Below are 15468 nucleotides of genomic sequence, written 5' to 3'. Positions count from 1 at the left end.
GAACTACTTCCTTTCATAAGGAAGGCTTGAGGATATCTGGGAATTCAAGGTGGTCAGTTTGTCCAATTTCACACAAATTCCTCTTTTAAACTTGTTCTTTCCCTATCAATACTGTATCTTTTATGTTAGAGACTTGATGGGGCTCTGAATTCAACTTTCATGGAATTCTAGCCACAACTACAAGAAATAATCCTTTTAGGGCTACTTTAGAAGCTTTCTGCTCCCCTGATTGTTTTTTGAGCAGAGAACACTAAGTGTTTAGAACATTAAGTTTGTAATTTTTTTCCTTTGATCTCTCCAGCATGGTCGCAAACAGTGATCCTGCTCCACAGTCTTTAAGTTATCCTGACTATAGTACCAGTGAAGTGCAGTGCAACTCCTTTTCCTAAAACCTTTTTTCAGCAGGTACTTTATCCCAGGCAGGCAAAGGGGATAATAAGTATTCACGATGCCACTGCTCTCCATAGATTAACAGGAACTATTTTCACCAGCAATTAGGTCTTCACTGCATTCAGGCTCAAAGAAGTCAACCACAGATTCCATAATCACAAGTCTGTTTCCTGGGACCTCAACTGAAGCTATCAGCTATGTATGCTGAAGTACATTTTGGAAAAAAGAGGGACTGGATACTGGAAATGACTTATAAAAGTGTTTGGAAGGTGGTAGTCCAAAATTTAGTAAGAGCAGAAAGTGAGTATCATGTCTAAGCATAGAGGAACAAAATGTAGAAAGTAGTAATTGCCAGATTCCAGGAGCCTCTGCATAGCTTGGAACGCTAGTTGTCCATTTTCTTTCTTTTCCATTTCTTCTTGTAACACCAACCTTCTGTGATCACTTTCCTTCTGCATGATGTACATACATTCTTAGCATTTTTTTCCCAGTGAAGGTCTGTTAGTATTCAGCCTTCTCAGGTTTTGTTTTAAAATGTCTTCATTACAACCTCATTCTTAAAAGATAATTTTGCAGAGTATAATATTCTACAGTAGTTTTTAATTTTTCATTTTGAAATAATTTCAGACATGAAAAAGTTGCAAAAATAGTACAAAGATTTCCCATATGCCTTTCACCCAGCTTCTCCAAATGTGAACATCTTATGTAATCATAGTACAATGACCAAACCAAGACATCAACACTAATATGCAGTACCACTAGCTAAACTACACGCTTAGGTGAATTTTACCGTTGGCTCAGGATCCAATCTATACATTCTCATGGCAGATAAGAGCTCATGTCTCCTTAGTCTTCTCCAATAGGGAGCAGTTCCTCAGTCATTATTTTCTTTCATCAGCTGAAAACACCATTCCATTGTTTCCAATACCCAGGGAGGCTAATGAGAAATCATCCGTGAATCTAACTGGCATTCTTTTGAAAGAAATCTGGCCTTTTACTCTGGTTGCTTTTTCTTCAGTATTCTCTAAATTCACAATTGTATTTTTGTTATAGAAATATTATTTTTTATTATGTTTGGGGGGAACTGGACCTTAGAATCTATGAATTAGTGCTTTTATTAGTTTGAGGAAATTTTGAACAATTATATACTCAAATATAATCTCTGCATATTCTTATTCTTCTATCCATATGGGTTTTTCTTAGATCAAATGTATGGCAGACCTTATTACTGTATCTTCCCTAGTTCTTATTTACTATATTTTTCATATTTTTCTTTCTGTGCTGCATTATGGATAATTCCCTCTATTTGGCAGTCTACTATTTTCCCTTCTCCTATGACTAATCTGCTGCCACGGATATCCACTGCAGTTTTTATTTCTATTATTGTATTTTTCATGTCTAGAATCTGTATGATTCTTTTTCAAATGTCATTTTGTAATTACTTATTCTCTGTAGTTCAAAAAGCCTGTCATTTATTTAGTGAACTTAATTTTTTAAATACACATTATTTCCAGTATTTGAAATTTGAGTTTGTTTCTGTTGTCTGTTGTTTTCTTTATACTCACTCATACTGCTTTTGTTCTTAAGCTTCTAATTATCATTGACCTGTCATTTGCTGGTGCTGAAAAATGACTTGTGGGCTTTTCCAGAAGCCAAGGTTAGGTGTATTCTTCTCCGGTGAGGCTTTTCATTTGTTTCTTCCAGAAAGTTGAAAGCTTTACTAGTTGAGAACCACCTTAAATCAGTTAAGAGATTGAGGTTCCTTGGTCAACCCAGGCTTTGCCTGCCTAGATTGCAAATTTACATAAGGTTTGGTCTTTAGGCATTAGTGTTATAGGGTCTTTTTTGGGTCTCTCCTTTTATTAATAGTTTACTGCACTTTTCAGCACCAAGATATCCCTGAGCCGTTTCTCCTTACACTGGGTGTTTAGTCATTTCAGGTCCCAGTTCAATATGGACCAGGATCTCCTTTAAGTCTGACTACCCTATGGAGCTCATGAGCCTTAACTTCTGACCCTTTTCTCTCTAAAGTTTCTTAAGTTCAGGTATGTGGCACTGGGAAACGCCTTCAGTGGACAAGCAGCTTTGGTACTCTGCCTTTGCATAGTTCGCTAACCCCTCCATTACAAGCTTTCATCCAAATATAAGCCTGAAATTTCTCTACTGCCTTTCAATTGTTCTAGTGTTTTACATGTTATTTTGTATTTTTCAGCATTTTTCATCGTTTTTGTTGGAGAGTTGTACCACAAAACTCAGCACTGTATAATCCAAATCCATGAAGTCTCCAATCAGTTTTATGGAATCTTCCTGTAAATTATGAACAGAGAGCCAATGGTCACCAGATATCTGAGGAAAAATATATATACATTTATATATATACAAGAGATGAAGCCCAGTACAAACAAAATAGATGGCAATTTGATAGAAACAAACTACGCAGTGAGAAAAAAAAAAAAAAAAACCTTTACTCCACTATCATTAGTATCCTTAGAGAAGATATTGAATCCATAAAACAACAAGATTTTTTTTTAAATTGAAAGATAAAACAAAATCTCTTGAAAGTTAAAAATAATGCTAGTCAAAGTAAAAAAGTTGTATAAAAAGTTTGAAAGGTAAAATGGAGAGAACCCTTCATAAAGTAAAGGAAAAATACAGATAGAAAACAGAAGAGACAGGAAAATTAGAGAACTAAAATACCAAGTACCTTCCTAAGAAAGTATCCAGGGGAAGCAAAATTTGGGCGACTTACAGTCTTTATTCTACATTTACTTTCAAAATGCTAGGTTGGCATTCACAATCCTGGGGTTGTAAATAATTTTCTTTTAGAATTTTAAAGGTTTTTCTCCATTATATTCTAAATTTCATGATTGTTTTTGAGAAACCTGATAGCATTCTCCTTGATCTTTTGTAAGGAACTCTCCTTTATTTCCTCTGTGGAAACTTGCAAGACCTTTTTGTTTACTGTGTTCTGAAATTTCATAATTATGTGTCTTCAGGTGGATTTCATTTTATTCATTGTACTGGACAATCAAGGTCCATTTCAATTTGAAAAAACTACATCCTTTAGTTCTGTGATTTTTGTCTTGCAATTATCTTTATTTCCTTTCCTCCATTTCTCTATTCTCCTTGAAACTCCTATTATTCATAGGATGCTAACAATAGTAGAGTTATATTTTGTTTTGTGAAGATTATAAGACAGCATGCTCATGTTCAGAGTTCCGAGTGGAGGGAACATAGTAGATATAATCTACTAATTTTTTATTTTTGCATTTAAATTTGTACTAGCATGTGTTGCAAGGACATAAGGGCAAAAAAAAATTAAAATATATTTATCCTAGGCTGCTGAAAAAACGAGTCACACAATAGGAGGAAATAAAAAACTCTTGACATGTTTCTCAAGCCATGTGACATTTTATACACATGGACACAAAACCAAGCACACTGAAAATAAATTCACAATCAAAATTACAAAGTATGCAAGGAAGCTGTGAAGGGAAAGACAACAAACACGATAAGCAAGAAGACTACAACACTCCCAAACTTTTTCACAGAAGAAAATTAAAAAGAATTTAAAGTATGCAACTATATATAAGGAAGAAACCATAAGACCTTATGAAAAGTCAAAAAGAATGTTTAGGAACAAAAATTATATAGTTGAAGTGAAAGGTTCAGTGACTAGGATAAAAGCAAGTTCAACATATGAAAATCTCACTAGTAAAGTGGAAAACAGAGCTGAAGAAATTAACCAGAATGAAAGAGAGAGAGGTGAAGATGAAAATTTGAAAGAAACATGAAATGACAATGTTTAAAATTGAGTTAATGAATTCTAGAATGAGAGAATAGAAAAAAAGTGAAGCCAGGTATATATGTGAAGAGATAATTTTTGAGAAATGTCTAGAATGGATGAAAGACTTGAAGCTTCCAATTCAGAAAAATAAAACAAACCCAGAGGAGGTTGTAGTATTGCTCACAACATAGCTTTGGAGCAAGAAACTAAGTTCACAGCAAAAATGTGGCAATCAGCTCATAAAGTCCACAGAAAGTACTCGTCATACTGTATTCCTTCATCCAGAGGCAGCTGGCCTGATAGAATCGTGGAATGATAGGACCCACTTATGTCATTAGCTAGGAGACTACCCTATGAGAGTGTGGTCCTATGGGATTTGCTTATGCTTTGAATCATCAAGTGACATACAAAGCTGTTTCTTTTACAGGCAAAATACATGTTCTAGGAACCAGGCGGGGGTAAGGGGTTGAGCGCGGCCTCTCACAATTACAGTTAATAATGTATTTGAAGAATGTTTGCTTCCTTTCCCTGTACCCTTTGGCTCTGTTGGTTTAAATGTCATGGTTCTAAGAGAGGAATAACTTCTCCAAGGAATACAACAATGGTTCCATTATTATGGAAGGTGAGACTGTCACTTAACTGAGACTAGCCACTTTGGGTTCTTCAAGCTTCAGAATCAACAGGTGGAGAAACAGATTACTGTTCTGGCTGGGTTGATTTTTCCTACTATTGAATTGCTGCTGTACAATGGGATAGAGGAGAATCATGCCTGAACCCAGGGGTTCTCTAAAGTACATCTTAGTAATTGTACTAACTAGTTCAATGGAAAGTGGAAGCAATCCAAAAAGGTGAAAACACTAAGGACACAGACAGTTCAGGAATGCAAGCTGAATCACTCCACCAGGTAAAAAACCTTAACCAAGCAAGGGGCTGGCTGAAGACCAAACGGTCACGGAATTGGAAGAAGAGGATTTTAAAATATCAACTCAACTCATGAATATTTAAAAATCAAGGATCATATGAAGAAAGTTGGTGATGGTTAACTTTGCAACTGGACTCTGGTTTATCATACTTTTTTTTTGAGACAGGGTCTGGCTCTGCGGCCCAGGCTGGAGTGCAGTGGCATGATCTTGGCTCACTGCAACCTCTGCCTCCTGGGCTCAGGTGATCCTCCTGACTCAGACTCCTGAGTAGCTGGGACTACAGGTGTGTGCCACCACACTCGGCTAATTTTTGTCTATTTTGTAGAGACAGAGTTTTGCCATACTGCCCAAGCTGGTCTTGAACTCCTGCGCTAAAACGGTCCTCCCACTGTGGCCTCCCAAAGTGCTGGGATTACAGGCGTGAGGCACCACGGCTGGCCTAGAGTAGAGTTCTTAATGTTTTTGAAACTGCTATTCAAAGGAACTCAGGGCAAAAAACAAAAGCAAAGTAAAAAAATAAATGACAAACTGGGAGACTAAATACCACAGATAAGGGAAATCTCCCTAATATACAAGAACTAAAGATCAAGGGAGGAAAAAAAGACCAAAAAACCTGAGAGTAAAATAGACAAAAGACACGTGAAGATTGTTCACAAAAATATAGACACAAGGAAAAGAAACTGTCAACAGAGTAAACAGACAACCTGCAGAATGGGAGAAAATACTGGCAAACTATGCATCTGAAAAGGTCTACTATGCAGCATCAATAAGGAACTTGAAGTTATAAGAAAAAAGAACGCCAGTAAAATGTGGGCAAAGGACATGAGCAGACACTTTTCTAAAGAAGACATACACGTGGCCAACAATCATGAAAAAAACCCTCAACATCACTAATCATTAGAGAAATGCAAATCAAAACCACAAAGAAATACATCTCATACTAGTTAGAATGGCTACTACTAAAAAGTAAAAAAATAACAGATCCTGGAGAAGTTGCAGAAAAAAAGGAATACTTAAACACTGTTGGTGGGAATGTAAATTAGTTCAAACATTGTGGATGACAGCATGGTGATTCCTCAAAGACTTAAAAACAAAAATACCATTTGACCCAGCAAATATACCCAGTATATACCCAAAGGAATATAAATTGTTGTACCATAAAGACACAGGCACGCATATGTTGACTGCAGCACTATTCACAATAGCAAAGATGTGGAATCAACCTAACTGCCCAGCAGCGGTAGACTGGATAAAGAAAATGTGGAGCATATACAACATGGAATACTATGCAGCCATAAAAAAGAATGGGATCATATCCTTTGCAGGAACATGGATGGAGCTGGGGGCTATTACCTTTAGCAAACTCACGCAGGAACAGAAAACCAAATACCGTATGTTCTCACTTAAAAGTGGGAGCTAAATGATGAGAACACACAGACACATAGAGGGGAAAAACAGACATTGGGACTTATCAGAGGGTCCCAATGTGGAGGGTGGGAGGAGGGAGAGCATCAGGATAAATAACTAATGGGTACTAGGCTTACTATTAATACCTAAGTGATGACATAATCTGTACAACAATCCCCCATGACACAAATGTACCTATATAACAAACCTGCACATGTACCCCTGAGCTTAAGTTAAATTTTATACAGTAGACAGACAGACAGACAGACAAACAGGCACACACTCAGTAAGGTGTGGTGGCTCATGCCTGTAATCCTAGCACTTTGGGAGGCTGAGGTAGGAGTATAGCTTGAGGCCAGGAGTTCAAGACCAGCCTGGTCAACAGAGGGAGACCCTCCCACCTCTATTTAAAAATTAAAAAAAGATTAAAAAGAAAAAGATGCTCAACTTCACTAATTAGAAAGTGCAAATTAAAATTACATTGAGGGGCCAGACACAGTGGCCCACACTTGTAATCCCAGAACTTAGAGTCCAAAGTGGGAGGACTGCTTGAGGCAAGGAGTTTGAGACCAGCCTGGGCAACACAGTGAGACTCTGTTCCTACCAAAAAAAAAAAAAAAAAATAGTTGTTCATGGTCGCATGCACCTGTAGTCCCAGCTACTCAGGAAGCTGAGGTAGGAGGAGAATTTGAGCCCAGGAGTTTGAGGCTGCAATGACCTATGACCACACCACTACACTCCATCCTGGGTGACAGAGTGAGACGCTGTCTCCAAAAACAAACAAACAAAAAACCCCAATAGCGGGCCAGGCATGGTGGCTCATGCCTGTAATCCAAGCACTTTGGGAGGCTGAGCCAGGTGGATCACTTGAGGTCATTAGTTCGAGACCAGCGTGGTCAACATGGTAAAACCCTGTCTCTACTAAAAATACAAAAAAAAAAAAAAATTAGCCAGGTGTGGTGGCACACGCCTGAAATCCCAGCTACTTGGGAGGCTGAGGTACCAGAATTGCGTGAGCCCAGGAGGTGGAGGTTGCAGTGAGCAGAGATCATGACACTGCACTCCAGCCTGGGTGACAGAGCAAGACTGTCTCAAGAAAACAAACAAAACCAAAAAACTACATTGAGATACCATTTCTTACCCATTAGCTTAGCAAAAAATTCAGAAGCTGGACAACCCAATCTGTCGGCAAGGCTGAGAGGAAACAGGCATGCTCATACAACCCCTCGGGAGGTGAATTTGACAATACCCTATAAAATGACATATGCGTTTACCCTTTGACTCAGCAACTCTACTTGTAGAAAATTATCCTGAAGATGCATTTCCAACAACAATGTGAAAAGACAGATGGCCAAGATTATTCCTTATGGCATTATTTAAGATAACAAAATACATATTATACCTTTGTGTTGACAGATAGATGCCAATATAAATCAATAATGGGAAAACCCTAAAACTGAATTCAAATAGAAACAAACTTAGATATTAAATTGAATATGTAATCATACAGAAAATAACAATTCAAGTAACTTTTAAACGTAGTATTCTGATTATAAAAGTTTTTGTCTAAGGAAGAAAAACACTGGAAAGGAATCTCAAATTTCACTTAGGCTTGTGCTTGTCATGGTTGTAGTATAGTAATTTCAAAACTATTTTGTATGTATAAGGGAAGCCCAAATATGGAAGGAGAAAGACTAGGAACCACCCCAGATGCTGGATTTTAATTGGTGGATTCATGATCTTAAAAAGGCCCAGGTTAGAAGCAACCAGGTTAGGGTTTCTTTTTTTTTTTTTTTAATTATACTTTAAGTTTTAGGGTACATGTGCACAATGTGCAGGTTAGTTACATATATACACGTGCCACGCTGGTGTGCTGCACCCATTAACTCGCCATTTAGCATTAGGTATATCTCCTAAAGCTATCCCTTCCCCCTCCCCCGACCCCACAACAGTCCCCAGAGTGTGATGTTCCCCTTCCTGTGTCCATGTGTTCTCATTGTTCGATTCCCACCTATGAGTGAGAATATGCGGTGTTTGTTTTTTTGTTCTTGCGATAGTTTACTGAGAATGATGATTTCCAGTTTCATCCATGTCCCTACAAAGGACATGAACTCATCATTTTTTATGGCTGCATAGTATTCCGTAGTGTATATGTGCCACATTTTCTTAATCCAGTCTATCGTTGTTGGACATTTAGGTTGGTTCCAAGTCTTTGCTATCGTGAATAGTGCCACAATAAACATACGTGTGCATATGTCTTTATAGCAGCATGATTTATAGTCCTTTGGGTATATACCCAGTAATGGGATGGCTGGGTCAAATGGTATTTCTAGTTCTAGATCCCAATGGAACAGAACAGAGCCCTCAGAAATAATGCCACATAGCTACAACTATCTGATCTTTGACAAACCTGAGAAAAACAAGCAATGGGGAAAGGATTCCCTATTTAATAAATGGTGCTGGGAAAACTGGCTAGCCACATGTAGAAAGCTGAAACTGGATCCCTTCCTTACACCTTATACAAAAATTAATTCGAGATGGATTAAAGACTTAAACGTTAGACCTAAAACCATAAAAACCCTAGAAAAAAACCTAGGCATTACCATTCAGGACATAGGCATGGGCAAGGACTTCATGTCTAAAACACCAAAAGCAATGGCAACAAAAGCCAAAATTGACAAATGGGATCTAATTAAACTAAAGACCTTCTGCACAGCAAAAGAAACTACCATCAGAGTGAACAGGCAACCTACAAAATGGGAGAAAATTTTTGCAACCTACTCATCTGACAAAGGGCTAATATCCAGAATCTACAATGAACTCCAACAAATTCACAAGAAAAAAACAAACAACCCCATCAAAAAGTGGGTGAAGGACATGAACAGACACTTCTCAAAAGAAGACATTTATGCAGCCAAAAAACACATGAAAAAATGCTCACCATCACTGGCCATCAGAGAAATGCAAATCAAAACCACAATGAGATACCATCTCACACCAGTTAGAATGGCAATCATTAAAAAGTCAGGAAACAACAGGTGCTGGAGAGGATGTGGAGAAATAGAACACTTTTACACTGTTGGTGGGACTGTAAACTAGTTCAACCATTGTGGAAGTCAGTGTGGCGATTCCTCAGGGATCTAGAACTAGAAATACCATTTGACCCAGGTTAGGGTTTCTAAATATCACTCCTTACCAAAAGAAATGAGATCAGTGAGGAGGTCTGCAGTGGCTGAGAAATGAGGTGCTGGGGCCTACTCAGGGGCTGGGAAACAAGGCTGAAATTCAAAAAAGCACTTTGGGGGATGAATAGATAGAATGGTTTCCCTCAGTAAAGGAGAAGAGAGAATCAGTAACTGAGTTTCTGTGATGAAGAGTGGAAGGGGCCACGATGGCACTGAGCTAAATATGAAAGGCAGAGAACTGGTTTTTAACATGTTTTGAATCAATTTTGAATATGTTGACTTTGAGCCAATAGCTTTCAGATGCTTACAAACCTCCAAAAGTTAAGGGGGTGTCCCAGTTTGGGGGTGGTGTTTCTGGTCCTTCTCCTCAACCAGTTTGATCTCTTACTTACTTCAGGGACAGAGAGGGCGCCAGGGGCTTCCTGATCCTTTTCCAACTATTGCCTGTCATGGGGATTACACGATGCTCCACAGACAATGCCCAGAATCTTCTCCCTGCAGGATCCCAGTGGGCTACTCTTGAGTGAGCGAACATCAATTCCCAATTGGGGCAGAAAAGCATTTTCAAGACCTAACTCAGGGACAGGCCCCCATGTATGGAATTTCTCTTTCATCCCTGCAGTGAAGCCTGACTCGGGGCCTCTGTGGTTTGTGGCTGTCTGGCTTCATCAGGCTCTGGCTGCCTCCCTGCCTGCCCAGCGCTCCTGCCTGGCTACAGCAAGCATGTCCTGAGCATCCATTCTGAGCAGGCTTCCCGGGCAGCCTTCCTCCCCTGCACTCTTGGCATTCATGTGGCATGGCTATAAATTATGCCCAGCATGTTCATTTTCAGTTTAAATGTGTTCTCATCCCAGAGGAGCAACTAATGGCATCAAGTTACTGATGTGAAAAAAGCCTGCTGCTACAATGACTATGGATTAATGAAATAGCAGTCATGGAGGCTGGGGTGGCAATAAATCGTCAGCCACTGGTGACACGAATTTTAAATTATGTTCCCCATCCCTTGCCCCCTTCTCCAAAATTATTTTGCTGTAAAGTTGTTTGGTAAATGTTTACCTTTGCTTAGATGTTTGCCTTCTATTAAAAGTTGATGCAGGCAGGGCCCCTAGCTCTTAGAAAACTGGAAGCGGGATGAGAGGGATTTAAAAGCCTATCATGCTTTCTCTAGGAGGCGTGAAGGCAAATCTCTTAATCCAGGATCATCACTGACTGATAAATTTCATTCAGAAAATTTGGCAAACACAAGGTTCTTTCAGTGAACGCTGCTCATCTGGCATGTAAGTTACTATTCCTACCTTCTGTTATGACTTTTTTCCTAATGAATTTAAAATGAGGAACCCGTACAATTCCCACCAGTGTTTTTGAAAGGTAGCAAGTCTATTTCTCATTTGATGAAGGGCCCCAGGGTATCTACTGATGGACCACAGGGAGCCTCAGAATCTCTGATCCTAAAAGCAAACTGTTCATATGTACAGTTGGCCCTCTGTATCTGCAGGTCCCGCCATCTGTGGATTCAACTAATATTGGATTGAAAATATTCAGAAAAAACTGCATTTGTATGGAACAGGTACAAACTTTTTTCTTGTCATTATTCCTTAAATGCAGTATAGCAACTATTTACATGGCATTTATATTTTAGTAAGTATTACAAGCAATCTACAGATGATTTAAAGTACGCGAGGATGCGCATGGGTCATATGCAAATACCACGCCATTTTATATCGGGAACTTGAGCACCTGTGGATTTTGGTATCCAGGATGTCCTGGAGCCAATCCCCCATGGATACCAAGGGAAAACTGTATGGTTTTCTAGAAAGAAGGTCTTTAGATTCATCAAATTCACTAAATGTTCTGTAACACCAAAAAAAAAAAAAAAAAAAAAAAAAAAGTACGGCTAACTATAGTGGACGGAACTGATGGCTCCAGTTTCTTCCCCTCCAGGTGTCCATGCCCTTGCAATGGTGCTCTGCAGCCTCTCCTAATGAGGAGCCTGTACCCATCCCTTGATTCTGGGGTGGCCTTCAGATTGGCTGTGGTCCACGGGATGCTAATGTGGTACAAGCAGAGTTGAAAAAGTATTTGTACACTGGGGCTTGCCTACTTACAGTGCCCAGAACTCCACAGCCACGTGAACAAGGCTGGGCGAACTGATGAGCTACATGGCCCGCTCACCTCCACTTCCCAGCAGACCTACCTACCAGCAACCACATAGAGTGAGCCCACTGAGACCAGCACGCCTAGGCCAAACCAGAAGGACTGTCCAGCTCAAACTGCTGACTTACAATAACCTTAAAAAAAAGGTTATTTTAAGCCACTAAGTTCTGGGGTAGTTTGTTATGCAGTAAAGCTAACTGACTTGCTAGGTTGGGGAAGTTCTCCTGGATAATATCCTGAAGAGAGTTTTCCGGCTCGGTTCCATTCTCCCTGTCACTTTCAGGTACACCAATCAAACGCAGATGTGGTCTTTTCACATAGTCCCATATTTCTTGGAGGCTTTGTTCATTTCTTTTCATTCTTTTTTCTCTAATTTTGTCTTCTTGCTTTATTTCATTAAGTTGATCTTCAATCTCTGATATTCTTTCTTCCGCCTGATCGATTTGGCTACTGATACTTGTGTATGCTCCACAAAGTTCTCGTGCTGTGTTTTTCAGCTCTATCAGGTCATTTATGTTCTTCTCTAAACTCGTTATTCTAGTTGGCAATTCATAGAACCTTTTTTTCAATGTTTGTAGCTTCCTTGCATTGGGTTAGAACATGTTCCTTTAGCTTGGAGGAGTTTGTTATTACCCACCTTCTGAAGCCTACTTCTGTCAATTTGTCAAACTCATTCTCCATCCAGTTTTGTTCCCTTGCTGGCAAGGAGTTGTGATCCTTTGGAGGAGAAGAGGCATTCTGGGTTTTGGAATTTTCAGCCTTTTTTTTTTTTGCTGGTTTCTCCCCATCTTCGTGGATTTATCTACCTTTGGTCTCTAATGTTGGTGACCTTCAGGTGGGGTCTCTGAGTGGACGTCCTTTTTGTTGATGTTGATGCTATTCCTGTTTGTTAGTTTTCCTTCTAACAGTCAGGACCCTCTCCTGCAGGTCTGCTGGAGTTTGCTGAGGTCCACTCCAGACCCTGTTTGCCTGGGTATCACCAGCAGAGGCTGCAGAACAGCAAAGATTGCTGTCTGTTCCTTCCTCTGGAAGGTTCGTCCCAGAAGGGCACCCACCAGATGCCAGCCAGAGCTCTCCTGTATGAGGTGTCTGTTAGCCCCTACTGTCTCCTAGTCAGGATACACAGGGGTCAGGGACCCACTTGAGGAGGTAGTCTGACCCTTATCAGAGCTCGAATCAGCAAAAATTGGAAGCATTCCCTTTGAAAACCGGCACAAGACAAGGATGCCCTCTCTTGCCACTCCTATTCAACATAGTACTGGAAGTTCTGGCCAGGACAATCAGGCAAGAGAAAGAAATAAAGCATATTCAGTTAGGAAGAGAGGAAGTCAAATTGTCTCTCCTTGCAGGTGACATGATTCTATATTTAGAAAACCCCATCGTCTCAGCACCAAAATCTCCTTAAGCTGATAAGCAACTTCAGCAAAGTCTCAGGATACAAAATCAATGAGCAAAAATCACAAGCATTCCTATACACAAACAGAGAGCCAAATCATGAGGGAACTCCCATTCACAATTGCTACAAAGACAATAAAATACCTAGAAATACAACTTCCAAGGGATGTGAAGGACCTCTTCAAGGAGAACTACAAACCACTGCTCAAGAAAATAAGAGAGGACACAAACAAATGGAAAAACATTCCATGCTCACGAATAGGAAGAATCAATATCATGAAAATGGCCATACTACCCAAAGTAATTTACAGATTCAGTGCTATCCCCATCAAGCTGCCACTGACTTTCTTCACCGAATTGGAAAAAACTACTTTAAATTTCATATGGAACCAAAAAAGAGCCCACATAGCCAAGACAATCCAAAGCAGAAGGAACAAAGCTGGAGGCATCATGCTACCTGACTTGAAACTATACTACAAGGCTACAGTAACCAAAACAGCATGGTACTGGTACCAAAACAGATACACAGACCAATGGAACAGAACAGAGGCCTCAGAAATAGCACCACACATCTATAACCATCTGATCTTTGACAAATCGGGCAAAAACAAGCAATGGGGAAAGGATTCCCTATTTAATAAATGGTGTTGGGAAAACTGGCCAGCCATACACAGAAAACTGAAACTGGACCCCTCCCTTAAACCTTATACAAAAATTAACTCAAGTTGGATTAAAGACTTAAACATAAGACCTAAAACCATAAAAACCCTAGAAGAAAATGTAGGCAATACCATTCAGGACATAGGCATGGGCAAAGGCTTCATGACTAAAACACCAAAAGCAATGGCAACAAAAGCCAAAATTGACAAGTGGGATCTAATTAAACTAAAGAGCTTCTGCACAGCAAAAGAAACTATCATCAGAGTGAACAGGCAACCTACAGAATGGAAGAAAATTTTTGCAATCTATCCATCTGACATAGAGCTAATATCCAGAATCTACAAAGAACTTAAATTTACAAGAAAAAAACAACCCTATCAAAAAGTGGGCGAAGTTTATGAACAGACACTTCTTAAAAAATGACATTTATGTGGCCAACAAACATATGAAAAAATGCTCATTCTCACTGGTCATTACAGAAATGCAAATCAAAACCACAATGAGATACCATCTCACACCAGTTAAAATGGCAATCATTAAAAAGTCAGGAAACAACAGATGTTGGAGAGGATGTGGAGAAATAGGAACACTTTTACATTGTTGGTGGGAGTGTAAACTAGTTCCACCATTGTGGAAGACAGTGTGGTGATTCCTCAAGGATCTAGAACCAGAAATACCATTTGACCCAGTGATCCCATTACTGGGTATATACCCAAAGGATTATAAATCATGCTACTATAAAGACACATGTACACATATGTTTAATGTGGCACTATTCACAATAGCAAAGACTTGAAACCAACCCAAATGCCCATAAATAATAGACTGGATTAAGAAAACGTGGCACATACAAACCATGGAATACTATGCAGCCATAAAGAAGAATGAGTTCATGTCATTTGCAGGGACAGGGATGAAGCTGGAAACCATCATTCTCAGCAAACTAACACAGGAACAGAAAACCCAACACTGCATGTTCTCATTCATAAGTGGGAGTTGAACAATGAGAACACACGGACACAGGGAGGGGAACATCACACACCAGGGTCTGTCGGGGCAGTGGGGGACTAGGGGAAGGATAGCATTAGGAGAAATATCTAATGTAGATGATGGGTTGATGGGTGCAAACCACCATGGCACGTGTATACCTATATAACAAACCTGCACGTTCTGCACATGTACCCCAGAACTTAAAGTATTATAATAATAATAATAATAATAAACCTCAAATGAGAGGAAAAAAAAGCTAACTGATACAAGTACCAGACCAGACAGTGTCCGTTTTGAAGATGGGGATGTGTCTTACTTAGTCTTTGTCTCTCCTTTCCCTTTAAACCCTGTAACCATTCAATATGTATTTGTTGAACTGGGTAGAACTGGCCCCTTGAAAAGGCTGCAATTAAACCCCTTTTTCTCAAGGCTACTCAGTCAATCAGGAGGGAAACAGCACACCAAGGATTCCATTTCCGCATTTTTATAAAATGGGCTTCAAAATACCTACCTTGTCATGCTGTTGTGGTTGTTAAAGATACTGTGTGCTTTAGAGATGTCCTTGATATATAATAGA

This window comes from Pongo abelii, chromosome 1 (genome assembly GCF_028885655.2).
Source record: "Pongo abelii isolate AG06213 chromosome 1, NHGRI_mPonAbe1-v2.0_pri, whole genome shotgun sequence".
In the NCBI taxonomy this organism is placed as follows: Eukaryota; Metazoa; Chordata; class Mammalia; order Primates; family Hominidae; genus Pongo; species Pongo abelii.
The sequence above is the reverse complement of the archived record's forward strand: the minus strand, read 5'-3'. Positions refer to the sequence as shown.